Here is a 17,652-nt window from a genome sequence, read left to right as displayed (position 1 = left end):
TGCAATAGCCATAAGAACCATCCTTCCTTCTTTCTTCCTCACTTACCATGACCTGAGCCATAGGCAGCTCGCAGTTGCCTACCTGTAAGTCCCTTCTCCTGCCACCATCTGTAGTAAATTGGAGCTCTCTCCATAGGTACAGAAGGCTCATCAGAGCTCTGGCAAAACCCAAACAGGATTGTGTCTGATGAAAAAAGCCTACGATGGATTGCAAGGGGCTGGGATGGTCTTGGTGATCCTCCTAATGCTCAAAGGGGAAGAAGGCGGCTCAATAAGCGAAAAGCTTGGGGTGGGTTGGTGATGAGGCTTCTAAGCCTTATTAAAGATTCTTCCCTTCTGCTGATCTCAGCAGGTCCTCAGGAAGGGGGATGATGCCCCTCTGGCCTTTCTGCCATGAGCCACCTTTTCTCTCAAGTTCTATCCCACACCCCATGCAGATCTCTTAAGGTCTGCAGGAGTCAGAATCCCTTCCTATATTCCTCAGGAAGTCTTCAAAGAATTGGGTTCAAAAAAGAACTAGATAAGTTCATGGAGGATAGGTTCATCAATGGCTATTAGCCAGAATGGGCAGGGATGGCGTCCCTTGCATCTTTGTGCCAGAAGCTGGGAATGGGCAACAGGAAGGATCACTTGATGATTATCTGTTTTGTTCATTCCCTCTGGGGCACCTGGCATTGTCCACTGTCCAAAGACAAGGATACTGGGCTAGATGGACCTTTGGTCTGACCTAGTGTGGCCTTTCTTATGTTCCTATGGGGAATATATAAGTGCAGATGGCTCGAGGTGGGAGGGGAAGAGAAAATCGAGGACATTTCCCATCATGCTTGGAATCTCTTTGTGAGACTTTTGAGGTTAAAAAAAAATTACGGCTGTCAAACCTTAAAAAATAATTGCAATTAATAGCAAGATTAAAAACAATTGTAATATTTAAGATTAATTGCAGTTTTAATTGCACTGTTAATAATAGAATACCGATTTAAATATTTTTGGATATTTTTCTACATTTTCAAATATATTGATTTAAATTACAAAATATAATACAAAGTATACAGTTCTCACTATATATTGTCATTTTTATTACAAATATTTGCACTGTAAGAAAAGGTTTTAAAAATAGTATTTTTCAGTTCACCTCATACAAGTACTGTAGTGCAATCTCTTTATAGTGAAAGTACAACTTACAAATGTTGATTTATTATTTTTTTACATAACTGCACTCAAAAACAAAACAATGTAAAACTTTAGGGCCTACAAGTCAAAGCATGGAGGGGCATATGAATGTGTAGCATATCTGGTACGTAAATACCTTGCAACACCAGCTACAACAGGGCTATGTGAATGCCTGTTCTCACTTTTAGGTGACATTGTAAATAAGAAGTGGGCAGCATTATCTCCCATAAATGGAAACAAACTTGTTTGTCTTAGCAATTGGCTGAATGGGAAATAAGACCAAGTGGACTTGTAGGCTCTAAAGTTTTACAGTGTTTTGTTTTTGAGTGCACTATGTAAAAAAAAAAATTCACTTCAAATTTACCATAAAATTTTCCCCTCAACCTTAAATATAAACTACCAGTTTTGAGAGAAAATATAACTTTTGTTGTGGATTTTAGAGAGGAGCCAAAATGAATTTTATGATGGAAACTCAGCTGCAACTTCAGCTATGTAGTAGCTACTGTCACTCCGTAATACAAGGGGAAGGCAAGCTGAAATGCAGCACACAGATGAGCTGATTCTCTACCACATATCCTATGAGAGAGGACCAAATCCTGAAGTCCTTTGTCAGGCAGTATGCTCATTAAAGTCAACGTGCATTCTGTTTGAATAAGGAATTCAGGATTTGGTCCTGATTGAATTACGTAGATTCAGAAATACTCATAATTTTCTGGGGAATATGCAAGAATCCTCTGGGTTCAGGTCCATTTTTTTACCCCAAAAGCCAGTACGTCACTTTTTTTTAATAACAAGGTCATAATAAGGGGAACCCCATGTTATTACTTGTACTACATAGATCTGAGGCTGGTAGCTTATGAACCCTGGATTGCATGAGATAAAGGAATATTGGACTAGAAAACTGAAAGCACAAAAAGTTATAAGATTTCACTGTGGCTTTCTGTTCTGACTGCACGTATTACGGAAAAGGCCACAGGTGGCAGCTTTGATAGGGCTTCCAGATTATTGAGCTCCATGTGAAAGGTGACCTTGTGGTTTGATGGGTTGGCTTTGCATGACTAAGTTGCTATTAGGCAGACCACTAATGCTCCTCCACAGTGCTATTGCAACACCTTTATTGGGAATGTTAAATGATGTGGTATGCACCACAGAGACCACTGTCCAGAGGAAAGTGCTGTGAGAGAGTGAGAGGGGGTTAACCACAAAATATTTACCATTCTAGTGTGTGCTGAAGAAAAATGTAGTTGAAAACAGGATTTTCCTTTATCGCTCTTTGTGCATTGTGGTTTTACACAAGTTGCAGCAGAGGTTCTTTAAAGTCCTGATTCGCTAAAGCAGATGTCGAACAATGATTAACCGATTCCTTCCCTGTGCTCGTTCATGAATAAAGGCCGAGTCTAGCCTCTCATTCAAAGTCAATGTAGCTTAGTAAGAGTGGTGGCTCCAGGCCCCAGCACTCCAAGCACGTGCTTGGGGCGGCATGCCGCATGGGGCGCTCTGCCGGTCGCCAGGAGGGCAGCAGGCAGGTTGCCTTCAGCGGCATGCCTGCGGAGGATCCGCTGGTCCTGCGGCTTCAGTGGACCTCCCATGGAGGTCCCCCGGAGCCGCGGGACCAGCGGACCCTCCGCAGGCACGCCTGCGGGAGGTCCACCGGAGCCAAGGGACTGGCGAGCGGCAGAGCGCCCCCTGCTGTATGACTCCGTGCTTGGGGCGGTGAAATGTCTAGAGCCGCCCCTGCTTAGTAATAACCAGATATAGGCCTGAACAACAAAATTCTCATCTGAATCCAAACTTCCCAGAGTTTTGGAGTGTTCGGATCTGGGTGTATTTGTTCACACCCATTTCTAATATTAATATTAATCGAGATGGATGAAACAAAAATGCATGATACTAATATTTGATGGCTATTCAGAATGCCATTTAAAATTCATGTATTGTAAATGAAATACTGATGATTATGACATTTAAACCTTAGCTCTTGTGCTTTTATAAGCCCTTCCTGTACAAATTTGAGGTCCTTGTAGACTGCTGCTTAGAATTAATCTCATTTTATGGACATTCAGGCTTTCTTGACATGAGGTTTGAATGACTGCCTTTCTTCAGTATTAGGGATTTTAGACTTATAGCATCAGGAGCTAAGGTAAAGCAAAACACATTTGCTATACATTCACATTTCCAATGCCGCTTTTATGTTATTTTAAGTACTTAAAGGCAGTGAAGTTTACTATGGACTAGCTTTCAAAGTAAAAAATAAATAAAACAGCTTTCATGGCTAATTGATAATCTGGAAAAAATATATAATACACAACCATCAATACAATCATAATAATTGGGAATAAAATGGGTATGTCTTATTTTTGGTCTTTATGGGCCAATGAAAGATCAGTAGTGGAAAACCTGCTTAAAAGCAGATTGGAATGAATAATATTGCACTTCAGTAGATGTTAATTCCTTTATCAGTCAAAAGAGCTAGGGATTTATACTGGAAATATTTACCTCACAGGTCTTTCTTGTGAATTGTATCTGCATGGATATACTCTGCGTGAAATCGTGGCCCCATTGAAGTCAATGGCAAAACTCTTATTGACTTCAGCAGGGAAGGATTTCACTTTATATGTTGAAACAGAGACCATCTCAGGGTTCTCAAAACCAAAATAACATCACTGACATTTTAAAAGTTGTGGGGGAGTGTTAATTTTTGTGAAGCACTGTTGCAGGACCACGTACTTGTTTTTAACAATCCAGGCAAAGTCATCTTAATGATAAAAAGATATTGGAAAATATCATATTTATACTTTCACTATTTGGTCCTGTGTTTGTGCGTGGATAGGGGTGTTTGTATTTAATTGAGCTGATCAAGAAAGAGAAAGAAATTTTGAAAGAATAATCAATTTTAAAATGTCAACATTTTGAGAAATGTTAGCCTGCTCTAATATTTCCTATGCACATATTATGTAGACATGTGCACGTAATATATTATGTATGACTAGATATGTAGCAATTTTTATAGCCAATTGTAATAAAACATTTAAAAAGCTAGAATATAATGTTAAAGCACTCGTTCATTCAGTGATGAGGGATTTTTAAAAATTATTTATGGTTAACTTTTTAAAATCTCATTCGAGAGGTAGCAACACTGCCTGCGTATTCATATCACAATGAAATTTTGGGGGTGGAGGGAGTTTTAGCTTTTCTGCCTTTCGTCTGCCCTGTCTGTCTTAATTTAACATATGGCATGTCCCGAGCCTGTAATTATAAATGTGAAAAAGGGTAGGCTTATTTGTGTGCACACAGTTGATACAGGAGTCAGTGAGGCCCTTAAACTTGAATGTGTCACTTATGAAACCATAGTCTTACCAAAAAAATCATTATGGAAACAAAAGTCCCTGTTCTTACAACACAGATCAGACTGAAGGCTTGGGGCCAAGGTGCCTGATTTCAATGAGACTGCATGAGTATGAGTTTAGGGTTAGCCTCCTGTCCCTTATCTGGCCATTACTCAGGCATCATTTACCTTTACTTCGAATTTTTTGACAATTCCCCCACCCTCACACACACAAGTCTGATGCATGCATATTTGTATAGTATTGTGAATCCTCAGGGTTCAAAATTCAACATGTTTTTTTTAAAAGGTTCTTTTTATTATCTTCAGTTTTTTGAGCCATTAGGATCCATGTTTTCAAGCTTTTCTCTGCAACCATGAATGTTAGAAACTTGCTTTTTTTGGGAGGTGGAGTGGACATGAAAGGGAAATTCAGATTAATCTCATGACTCCCAGAGCTGGGGCACCAAGAGGAACATATATTGTGAGATTTGTAATAAAATCATGAGAATTGCCAACATTGCATGTGTGATTCAGAAACACTATATTTGATGGAACATTTACATTCTTGCATGTGAATCCACTACATGGCATACAATATGGTTAACAGCAGCTTTTGTGTGTGATGGCATAGGTTCCCATACACTTCTAACAGTCTGTGCATTCATGTGATTCATGACATTTTGCCACATCTGCTCTTCAAACAGATTTCATATCAAAGCAGCATTTCATCTATGTGGAACACTGATACATTTTATGTATAATTGCTTCTCATCTGCTTGTCTGATTATTTCATGACACCTAGTGGACAATTTGGTAGTAGTGCTGGCTGCTTTGTCTCAGTTGTTGAAGACTGTTGATAATTGTTCTTTTCTGGAAACTGAGTTCATACAAACTTGTCTATCTTTTTTTGCCCACTGAGTACATCTTGACGTATATTCAGCTATACTGTACATGGTAGTTACCATGTGGATAAATAAATGCCTGATTCCACATTTGGAAAAAAACAGTCAATCCCAGAATATTTTAGAGGATTAAGTGTTTTAATTATCCACAGTATTATGTGGTCAAGATCCATAACTATGTAACGTGTGATTGACTGTCTTCTTGACAAATGCATCTTGAATGGCTATTATGTTACAGATTTGCTTTCTACTATATCCCATAATTTAAAATCAACTAAGCTACATTACTATGCATTGGCAATCTTTTCAGCCATTCAGGATGTATTTCAGTTGTATTATTCATGGAACTACATTTTTATGCCATTCTTTAAGTATGGAATGGAAAAAGAAGAAGAGTTGCCCAAAACAATTTAACTTATTCTCCATAAAAATATAGATGGCTGTAACCTGAGTACTTAGATTAGAAAAAGATATTTATAACCGTGATTCTATAAAGTCATTAAGGGGAAGGGGAATATTTGTTCATTTATCATTCTTAAAGATTAAAATTTGGTGAATCATCAAAATATTCTCCTAGAAAGTATTTCAATGTATGTACATCAAGGGGGAAAAAAGTAGGGAAATGCCTTACCAAAGCATGACCTACTTTCATATTGTACAGGAGAAAGAACATTTCACATTGTATGGGAGGAAGTATATTTTAATTTACATCTATCATAGATTTTTTTCACCTGACGCTTATTTCAAAATCATTTTTCCTACAGGAATATGTCCAAATACTTCCAGTACATGGGCCAGAATCACTGTGCTACTTTACTGTCTCACTTTTATATTGACTGAGGGGAAATAACTTGAATTAGAATTAACTTTAAGCACTGTTTTTTGTTGATACTCCAGGTACTGCAGGTGAAGTGCCATAAGCATGCATGGTGATATACAGTAGGTAAACTGCACCAAATTACTGATGAGTTCTTCCCCAAAAGTTCTTATCTTCTAAAGGCAAGGATAGATATATACAATACACTGCAGAACAAATTGACACAGTGCCGGATAGCTGGCTAGGTGCATTTTCAGTAGTTTTTTGAAAGATATGCGAACTTTGGGTATATAACTAGGTGGTAGCAAAGTTATCTAATCTGAAATAAAAATGAGTAGCTATGCTTTATACAATGTTAGGGTGTTGTGGCAAATATTTTGAGAAAGTCAACATTTTTCACATTTAGGGGGTTTTATAGGAAAACACTCACAAGACATGAAGAAACTGGTCTGAGAGACCATTTAATGTTTCTATAAGCAAATAGATTTTAGTTTTCTATTTACCACTCTCAGAGAAACTCTGTTTCTGAAAAAGATTTTATATTTCCACTCTAAAAGACTGACTCCAAAATACTAAAACATAATAGCTAACTACGTCTTTAGTACAGACTGATATAATGTTCTTTTTTGTGCTCTTCTTATCCGAGCATCATAACAGTTCCCTTGTGACTTTCACTTATGTAAAATTAGAGCGTTCAGCAACAGCATCATGAATAATTGACACAAAGAATCTAACACACCATTGAACACTGGCAAAGATCTGCTTACTCTCTATCACCTGAAGCTGTGGTTTAACTCTGTTAATGAATGTTTAACTACTAAAAGCTTTATTCTCAATATAAAGACTTACACTTGAATAAGTCCATTTAGAGCCCTAGTCACCTGAGAAAACAAAAAGTTACAGAAAGAGAGTTGAAAACAGACACAGTTTTGTGACTGAGGATCTGAATACTTTACTTCTAGTTCATAAAGAGTGCCCGTTGTGCAAATGAGCTGAATACCAGTATCATGATCTGGATAGATCATCCAGAAGTGTTCTGAGAGCCCCATGTAGTAAACACCTTCTCCTCCAGAGGTCAAGGAAGGCCCATCTTTGGTGCATCTGGCTTCATCCCACTTTGAGAACTTCCACATTGATATTAGGCCTGCTTCCTTTACTGATTTTTAAAACTTTCCTACAGATCTAGGACACATTTCTGCTCACATTGTGTAGTCCCATATGCCACAAGTAGTCTTATTGGCTTCACAAGACTATGTGGGAAATAAAGTACTACCACAGATGACTGAGAGTAACAACTGGGTCCTTGTAATGTACAGTACATTATTATGTTGTGTCCCCTAACTTTTATCATCTTCTGTGTCTAGGTCTGGTTGCATGTTGGTGTGGGTATATCAACAGGTTGTACAGAATATATACAAGTCATACACTGCTGATTACTTTTTCTTTGTTGTATTCAAAGTCTGAAGTGCACTAAATAACAGATTGCAGCAGAGATAAAATAATCATGACCAAAGCACAAACATCTTTTTTTAATCATAACACAATTTGAGCCATTAACTGAGTGTAACACCATGGTTACAAAGCTCTTACTGTACATATAGATCATCTGCTGATAACCAAACACAAACAATAACTAATCACATAAAAAGAAAAAAAAAATGGGGGATCCAATTTAACAATAACGTTCCTGGTAAATTAACTGATGTCATCCTTGAGCTATCCAAGAAAAACATTTAAGGCCAAATTAAGGCTGCAACAGGCACTGCCACACAGATCTGGGGGAAGAGGTTGCCCTGGGCAAACAGATGTGCCTGGAGGCGTAATGCCTTCAGAGGACAGGATCAGACAGTGCCTCTAGTTGCACTTGGGGAAATACTCAGCAGAGGCCTTTGCTACAACTTACAAACAGTTTAGCATATTTTCCCATCAGTGATGCTCTCCCATTGCTATCTGGTGCACAAAAGACTTCAAGAGCCATGTCACCAGACCTGTACTGCTATACCTCCTCTGAATTCCTTCTGGACTGCAGCAACACTAGTAGTCTATGCCCAGGAAAAATATGGATACCTGCTGTATAGGTGTTCTCGGGCAGAATTCGGTTGCATTCTATTTTGGTTTTTATATGACACCCATTACTATGGCACCTCTCTCCCAGCACCACATTGTTGTTTGACAGCAATAATTTGGCCCCAGTGAAGTGCTGTCTTTAAACAATTTCAATGACTGTAAATGGTATCCATTTCTGGACTTTGCAAGTACTATTATTTATATTATTTTAAATGTTAGATACTTAGGGCTTGAAACAAAGCCCCTTAAGTCAATGAAGACACTCCTGTTGTCTTTAACTTTTTTTTTTAATCAATCCACTAACTTACAAAACTTACACTATTGCAGAAAAAGAAAACATCATTCTGGGATGTATTAGCAGGAGTGTTCTAAGCAAGACATGAAAAGTCATTCTTCCACTCTACTCCATGCGATTAGGTCTCAACCACAGTATTGTGTCCAGTTCTGGGTGCCACATTTCAGGAAAGATGTGGACAAATTGGAGAAGGTCCAGAGGAGAGTAACAAAAATGATTAAAGGTCTACAAAACATGATCTATGTGGAAAAAGATTGAAAAAAATGAGTTTGTTTAGTCTGGAGAAGAGAAGACTGAGAGGGCACATGATAACAGTTTTCAAGTGCATAAAAGGTTGATACAAGGAGGAGGGAGAAAAATTGTTCTCCTTAACCTCTGAGGATAGGACAACAAGCAATGGCTTAAGTTGCCGCAAGAGCAATTAGGAAGTTTTTCCTAATGTCCAACCCAACTGTCAGGGTGGTTAAACACTGGAATAAATTACCTACGGAGGTTGTGGAATCTCCATCATTGGAAGTTTTTAAGATCAGGTTAAACAAACACCTGTCTGAGATGATCTAGATAATACTCAGTCCTGCCATAAGTGCAAGGGACTGGACTAGATGACCTCTCGACGTCCCTTCCAGTCCTGTGATTCTATGAAATAACCAGAGCTGGGCAAAACTCAGCAGTTTTGGATTGCAGGGGCTTATACAAATGTTTTCTTCAGCACTGATCCATTTGAGTTTTCACACGAAAATTATGCTCTGAGTTATCAGGTTTAACAATCCCAAGAGCACAAAACAAAATTCACTCAAGGCCTCAGTAGTTCTCCCAGTTTCACAATGACACCTGACTGCTTTCTAAGGTGCTGTGAACCATAAACAGGGCCAGGCTCACTTGAACTAGGACTTTTGAGTTTGCAACAAAATTCTAAAACAGACAAATCCCACATATTGGAGGTTGTGTTGCTAATATTTCACATATGAGGATTTAAGACAATAATTTCAAGTAGGACAATTTGTGTAGGATGGGCTTCATTTCAACTGCTGTCATACAAGGCTATTATCTAGAAGGGCGTAAGTGAACCCATGCTATTTGTGCTAATGGAAGATTTGCACATGCACTTATGGAAGTATAGATTCCAGAGTTTTATGCTAAATAAATCTAATATTGGATTAGCAAGCAACTACTTAGGCCAGTCCTGTGTCACCAAACTACTTTTTGTCTCATCCTTTGTTCTCATTTGATTAGGCCCTCTGAATAGGCAAAGTGTAAGGTGAAAACTATAAGGCAAAGGGGAGAGAATTTTTCTTCCACTAACTGGAAACATTAGTGTGGCTGCATTGCTGGAAAATAATTGTAGGCTGCTCGTTGAGGTTTGAGATGCCCTTTGTCTTGCATATCCTTTAGGTGCTTAACCTGAATTTGCACATACTGGTTTGTTCCACATTATTTAAAAAAAACTTTTCAAAGTGTTGGTGCATAAGTTATTTTCAGCATGAAAATTCATGTTTCCCGAAGAGAAATGTTGATAGATAAGGTGCCTACAAGTTGGTTGAGATCAGGGGATGGATTTAGAGCAACATTTGATTTTACAAAGCTGGAACACAATGACATATTAGCTACAACACATACACTGCAACATGGTATCAGGACATCACACCAGTATTATTTTAAGGTTCTCTGACTCAGTTTGACATAATCGCTCCATGTATCCCACTTCTTGTACAGGGAATGAAGAGGAGGAATTAGTTGTCCATAGTAATGGGAGTTTTGATCAAACTCAATCCATTTAGGCATTTTTTCCCTAAAAGGAGGAGTTTACAAATATTTCCCAAAGCAGATCTTAAATAATTACACAGAAAGGTGGTGATTCAGAAATGTGCAACTCAGTTTTACAATTCTGTTGTGGGAGTTGCAACCTAGGAGGCACAGATTTAGACCAACCATTTACACCAACAGAGGATGTGCCCTAGGTTGTGCTGTCATGTTTATTGGAGGGAGGAGTGCCAAGGCTATGAGTTTTGGACTATGGCTAACATCACATACCAGACTAAAGTTTTGTCTGATTATGCTAGCAATAAATTTGGTATAGTGTGTTCTACATGGGAACTGGTCAGGATTTCAACAGTTTTTAAGTTCACACAGAGTAGAGGAGAGCGGGATATTTTAAAGAGAAGAGGAGTTTTGTGTACTGGCTGGGGGCAAGAGGGTAAATCAGGGCTCCTGAACTTCCCAGCTCTGCAACTCACTTGCTCTGTGCATATACAGCAAGTCATTACTGCCAACATTTTCAAGAATGTCCATTGATTTTTGGCTGCCTTGAGTTTTTTGGGTGCCCAACTTTACACGGAAAGTTTGATTTTCAGAGATATTGAGCACCTGCAGCTCTCAGTGACCGTACTTGAACTTGTGAGTACTCAGCTTCTCTGAAAATCAGGTCCTAAAAGTATATCAGACACCCAATATTACTGGACATTTTGGAATGTTTAGATTTTAACCTTTCTGTCCCTCTGTTGCTTCATCTGCAAAATGAGGATAATGACCCTTAGCTGTTTCAGGGAATTTTAAGATAATTTTTAATATTTGGAAAACACTTATGAGTGGAAGGCTGCTATATAAGAATGAATCCCACCATCTTATTAACTATTATAGTTAGCTAACTAATTCTAACAAAAGAAAACATAATTGATTTGTTTTCTTAACCTCTTTAGTAACCAGAGGGCAAATTCATTCCTGAATTGGCACAATCTAACCGACTTCATTTCCATAAACTGCAGCACTGACCTCCCAAACAATCCAATTGTCTCTTTTTCTTTGTTCAGTGCAACATGTCGAAAATACCTTTGAAATATTTTTTAATAAAATGTTCTCATTGTCATTTTCTCTACAGATTTCTCATCTCTTCTGAATTTTGGCCTTGTCCTGATTTCTGAAAACTACCATCTGATCATCCTCATTTTCTACCATTGAGATCATAGAAACACACGAAAGCGTGAGTTCGTTCTGCTGCTGTACTATCGTCGTACTTGTCATGCTTGGCAGCCATGTTATATTTGGGCAGAAATCCCATCAGGACTAATGCAACAAACCAACTAAGTAAGTAAGTAGATGTAAAAATGATGCTAGAAAAACCATAAATGATAAATCCTATAAAACAAATAGCCCTTAATAAATTAAACAATTTTACTTTATAAAGATTAAAGTGTCCCGTTAAATTTTTATTAGCTGAATAATAAAAAAAAGTAACATTCAAAGGAGCCATTGATCAGTCCTGATTATTCGGTGGCTTTTTTTTTTCCTTCAGAAGCTCTGGGTAGTTCTTTCTGTGAGCATGTTAATTACTGTATTGCATATTGGTTTACAACACCTAGAGCATTAGATAAGTGCCACAAATTGAAATAACTACAATAATTAAATAAAATTTAAGTGACTGCAGTTATTCCACTTTACATCAGTTGAGGATCTGGCCCAGTGTTTAAGAAAAAGTGTTATTTTGAAATATAATTGGATTGACTCTATTTTATTCAGGTTTTGAAGCACCTAACGCTCTAGACACTGTACACCAATAGAACTAAAAGAGATTTGTGTTAAATATTAACATTGTTATAGATTGAACTGCCTACTGAAACCATTGGAAATATTCCAGTTTACACTAACTGAGGATCTGGCCCACTTCCTTTTTAACTGTTGAACTGCTTTAGACTTGGTATTCAACAGTTTGAAAAGCATCTTATGAGCAGAGCTGTATTTTTGGATTCATTATGCTTCTTTTGTGAAAACATAAGTTAGGTCCCATTCCTACAAAGGGATTCCATTGACTTCAATGTAACTCCATATGGGAGTTAGTGACCCTGTGCAAGTTCAGGCCATAATCAAATTACAGTATGTGAGATCATCGCAGATGGTATTATTTAACTTAACATATTTCCATATTTTGACACCTTGTTGCCTTTATATTTAACACTGATATCATGTTCAGAGCTTTTAGGACCAATAAAGCCTCTGTTCTCCATACGTAAATTATTCAAAGTTCAGAGTCACTTAGGGAACCACAGTATTTGGTTTAACTTGTACATGTTTCTAGATAATTTCATAATTGCTCCCCTTTTCCCAACTCCTTTCTACCAAATTGATAACTGGCATTGATTCACTATCTTGAAGTGCACACATAAAACTAACCTATTAAACAGGACCATGCAGCAATACATCTAATATCCTATATAATTATGAAAGCAAATAACACTGGTCTAGTTGATACGGGAGAGGTATGTAATGACATACTTACCTTTTGAAAAAGGTGTCAGTATGTATGCTCTTTGGGCCAGATTAACTCCTCATGTAACTCTAGTTTTATTAGTCAGAATTACACAGAGGATGATTTTGGCTCCTTAAGTTTACTAGCAAAAATAAAATTAAGTAACTGATTAATGGACTTTCTGTCCCATATGAGCAGGTGGACTGCTTCTAAAACACTGTTCTGGTACATATTAGGGCCTGATCCAAAATGCATTGACTTTAGTGGTTTTGAATCTGATCCTTAATGCCATGGGCAGCCAGACCTAGTAGTTGGAATCAGAGTCCGCAGTTATGAGTCTGCTGGGACAGGATACTGGAGGGTCAGAGGCAGCAGCCAAACTGGAGATCAGGAACTACAAGTCAGATACCAGGAGTCAAGATGGATCAGGAAGCCAATAGATCAAGCTGAAGGAGCAGGCAGCAAAGGCACACAGTCTGCCACACATCACCTCCATATTGGTGCACATCACAAAATTAATTCCAGACATGGATGGGGAAAAATAGAGGGTACATTGATGTAGACTCTTAATAAATGTAGGACTCATGCCAGAGCAGTAAGCTGTGACCCCATCAGAAGTGATATTAGCCAGGAGGCCATGAAGACTGACTACGTTGTTTATCCAAAGCCAGGTGGTTTCCTCTGTGGACAATAAACCCATGGGGGAATGAAGTGAGACATCTTAGAAAAGCAATCTACCACTGTCAGGATGATCATGAAACCACTGGACTCCAGTAGTTCTACCATAGGGTCCAAGAAAATGGCCTCTCAGGGCTAAGATGTGGATCTACAGAGATGGGAGGAGACAACAGAGTTTCTGGTGGGGATCTTGATTCACGCATACACCTGGCAGGAAGCTCTCATGGGGCACATACAGAGCCACCAGAATAAATTGGACATTAATCGTTGGGTTTTATATCACCCAAGTATCCTGCCAGGGTGCAGTCATGACATAGTTGAAGAATCACCTCTCTTACCAACTCTTGGAGGAACATAGATCTGGTCCCTTATGAACATGATCCTCTCCTAGGTGTTGTGTGGTTCTTGGTTGAAAATGGCCAACTTGTGGGGTGGAATTCTGGAGACAGAGGCAAAGTGGATGAGCGTGAGCAGGTCCCTGAGGTGAGGAAATTATGAGACTTGAGAATGTGGGCTGGTTCTGAACTGGGCCTTTGTGGATCAGAGCCATATCTTCTGGACAAGGCATCAGTCTTGCCATATCTAGTTCCAGGGTAATAGGTCAGGGTAAAATTGAACAGTGAGAAGAATAGGGCCCACTGGAGCTGTTGTTGGTTTAGGGCCTTGACTTGGTTACTCCAGGTTCTTATAATCAGTAAACACTTTGACCAGATGATGGGACCCTTCCAAGTACTGTCGCCACTCTTTGAAGGCAGTCAGTTGCTGGGAGCTCCTCATCCAAGATCTCGTCATTTTGCTCAGCACGGTAAGCCTCCTTGAGTAGTAGTTGATAGGGTGCAGTATTTGCTCAGATCTGTGCTTTGGGAAAGGAAGACCCCATCACCATAACGGGAGGTGTTGGCTTCCACAACGAAAGCTTGCATCATATCTGTGGGCCAGTTCTGGTGGCAGTGGTGGATCTATGCTTCTTACACCAGACTCAGTCCTTCAGGATTACTGTGGCCCAAACAAGCTGTCATGGCCAGGTTATGGGCAACCAGACCTTGGAGTCTGAGTCTGCAGTCACAAGACAGAAGCTGAATGTAAGCTGGATCAGGATACTGGCAGGTCAGAAGCAGGAGACAGACTGGAGATCAGGAACCACAAGTCAGATGTCAGGGGTAGAGCTGAGATGGTATGCCAGGAAATCAATTTGAAGGAGCAGAGTGGAGCCCAGTTGTTCAGACAACTTCCTGTTCCTGCTGCTGTCTTAAGTAGGGCCAGTGGGCCAATCAGCTTCTCCAAACCTCTGCCAATTGGACCTCAGGGTGGAGCCTCACACTGGGACTGGGCTTTGTGAGTTCCAGGTAAGCCATTGTCAGCAGGCCACCAAATGGAAGGTTGGAGTGGGGCTGCTCCCATGAATCCTGCAGGCCTGGGTTCACGACCCAGCAGTCATGACAACATCCCAGTACAGCAGAACACTTAATCCCAAGCAAGTGTTTTACTGTATTGGAGCCAAAACTACAAAGCTACACAAGACACTTGAAAGATTCCCATTGATTTCAGTGGAGTTTGGATGAAGTCCCCACCATAGTCAATGTTTCTTATTCATGAAAACTCCCAGTGAAGTCAGTGGGAGTTTTCTAAGTGAGGAAAGTGAATAGGCTCTTAGCCAGCAGAATTGTGTTCCTGTGTTTTCTAGTCCAAAACAATTTCATACATACTTTAGGATGAGACATAAAACTTAATGTCCGGATCCCAAAGCATTTTCCTCAGAGTAGGAATGTTAAACTTGGTGCTCTGGTCAAATCTCATTGTGTCTACCTAATCCTTCCTACAATTTCAGTTGGATGTGATATCCTTTTTTGCCACCTACCCTAAACTGTTATGTAGTGTCCCATATCCCGTTAAACAACTGCTATTTGCCACTCCAGAAGTAGCTGCATTTCAGTGGTGAATGAAGTAATCTCTATAGATCCATTGCTCACCTCACAGGTGTTTCACGTGGCTTATTAAACCATGTTTGTGAAGCACTTTTTGCTCCTCATAGGATAAGAGTGGGATGTGTTTTTCTATTATTATACTCATTTAAAAATATTTACAAGAAACTGGGTGAATTTGCTGTGGGTGAAGTTTGCCAGATTGACAACTCAGGTAGCCTCTCTACATCAAATCACTCCCACGTGGAAGCTTTAAAAAAGTCTTCCTCACATTGTCGTTCCATTCTGCCTCAGCCCTGTTCTGAAGGGACCACTTAGGGGAAGATAGCAGTAGGGTGACGAGATGTCCCGATTTTATAGGAACAGTCCCGATTTTTGGATCTTTTTCTTATATAGGCTCCTATTACCCCCCACCCCTTGTCCCGATTTTTCACACTTGCTGTCTGGTCACCCAAGATAGCAGTTTAGTGTCTCATCTAGGTCCTGATCCAAAGCCAGTGGGAAACCTTCAACTGACTTCAACAAGCACTGGATCAGACCCTCAGTCCTTTGCCTCTCTGCCAAAATTGCCAATAAAGGATTTGAATTGGTGCCATGTGTGATGGCAACTAAATACACACGTAACACACATTGAATCTATTTCCCCATGTTAAGTATCCTCACACCTTCATGTCAAACTGTCTGAAATGGGCCATCTTGATTATCACTACAAAAGTTTTTTTTTCCTTTTGGTAATAGCTCATCTTAATTAATTAGCCTCTTAGAGTTGGTAGGTCAACTCCCACCTTTTCATGTTCTCTGTATGTGTATATATTTCTCCTTACTATATGTTCCATTCTATGCATCCGATGAAGTGGGCTGTAGCCCACGATAGCTTATGCTCAAATAAATTTGTTAGTCTCTAAGGTGCCACATGTCCTCCTGTTCTTTTTGTAAATAGCCGTTAAGCATTGGATAGAGACCACTGAGTCATTTTACAGAAGCCAGTGAACAGACTTTGGATGTTGACTAATGTTGGGAACCATTGATATGGCCAGCATTCAAACCAGCAACCTACATGTGGAAATGTCCTTATCACCAAGCTCTTGAGCCATCAAGTTCCTATATTTATATATTCCAGGCTTCTTAAGGTGCACACTTGTGGTATTTACCTTCCTCTTAGAGGCCTTGTGAAGCTTCCCAGTTGTAAATCATACAGAGGTCTTCAGATGGAAGATGCTTTATAATTACAAAAGACCGTTTCTGTTTTTCCCAGTCTGTTCATTATTAAAGCATTGAATTATATAAAAAACCTACTTTAAAACTGTCATCTTTCCTGTTACATCACAGCAGTAACTATGCTGGCTGAGTAGCTTTTTTAAATTGACCGAGATATTTATTCACATTGGTTCACATGCCAATGTAATTTTTCCTAGTTTGAAACAGTTGTTGAACTGGAAATGTAACTCTTGCCAAACAGTTATTTTATATGCATGTTTCCCTGATACAGAGACAATAAATATGCATTTTTGTGGTCCTAAATATTGTAAAGATTATCCTCTTTTGGTGGGTTAGCCAATTCACATAAGTTCATGAGCAGCTTGTAAGAGCAGAACAATAATCATTTTAAATTTTTGAATAAAGGTTTTGTACATTTATGCACATTTTTAAATTTCATCTTTTTGTCTGCCTATGAATGCTTTGAACTGTTAATAACTGTAACATAATAAATCTTTAAAGCACTTCATCTTTTTAAAGCACTTTACAAACAATCATCACAACACCCCTGTAAAATAGTTAAGTAATATATTATTTCCCCCATTTTACAGGTAGGGAAACTGAATCATAAATCAGTCCCCCCTGTCCTCCCTTCCATAATGAATTCACACAGGAAAGCACAATGTTAGGGCAATATTGTATCTAACTACTACAAAGAGGAGCGGCTTTGCAGAGTTATGTGTAATTACATCTGCTAGACAATAAACTGAACATGAGTATGGACGGTCAAAACATTCAGAGTTTTGATATTTTTCTATTAAAAAAAAGGAACATCTCAAATTTTTGTGACCATTGTCATGAAACATTTTGTTCTGTTTTCCAAACGACTTACAAGTTCAACAGAGGAAAAAAATACATACATGCAGTCTCATCATAAAAAGGGTCTGGAGCTGCAAAATATCAAGCTGGGTCCAAACTTTCCCCAAATTTAGCAATGCTTAGATATGGGTTTTCCATTCAGCCTATTATAGTCACAGGG

At 39.0% G+C, this 17,652-nt stretch overlaps 1 long non-coding RNA gene across 11 annotated transcripts in view; it reads left to right on the top strand.

The window, feature by feature from the left end:
• Positions 1-16,116, top strand: part of LOC115637939 — a 351,855-nt gene extending 335,739 nt beyond the window's left edge. For all 11 annotated transcript variants that reach the window (XR_003997376.1, XR_003997380.1, XR_003997377.1 and 8 more), the window contains one exon: positions 11,452-16,116. This is a non-coding gene — a long non-coding RNA (uncharacterized LOC115637939). The remainder of the gene's footprint in view (positions 1-11,451) is intronic.
• Positions 16,117-17,652: the final 1,536 nt, after the last annotated feature.

The sequence above is a fragment of the Gopherus evgoodei genome, chromosome 1, assembly GCF_007399415.2.
Source record: "Gopherus evgoodei ecotype Sinaloan lineage chromosome 1, rGopEvg1_v1.p, whole genome shotgun sequence".
Taxonomy (NCBI): domain Eukaryota; kingdom Metazoa; phylum Chordata; order Testudines; family Testudinidae; genus Gopherus; species Gopherus evgoodei.
This window is presented reverse-complemented; position numbering and strand designations above follow the sequence as displayed.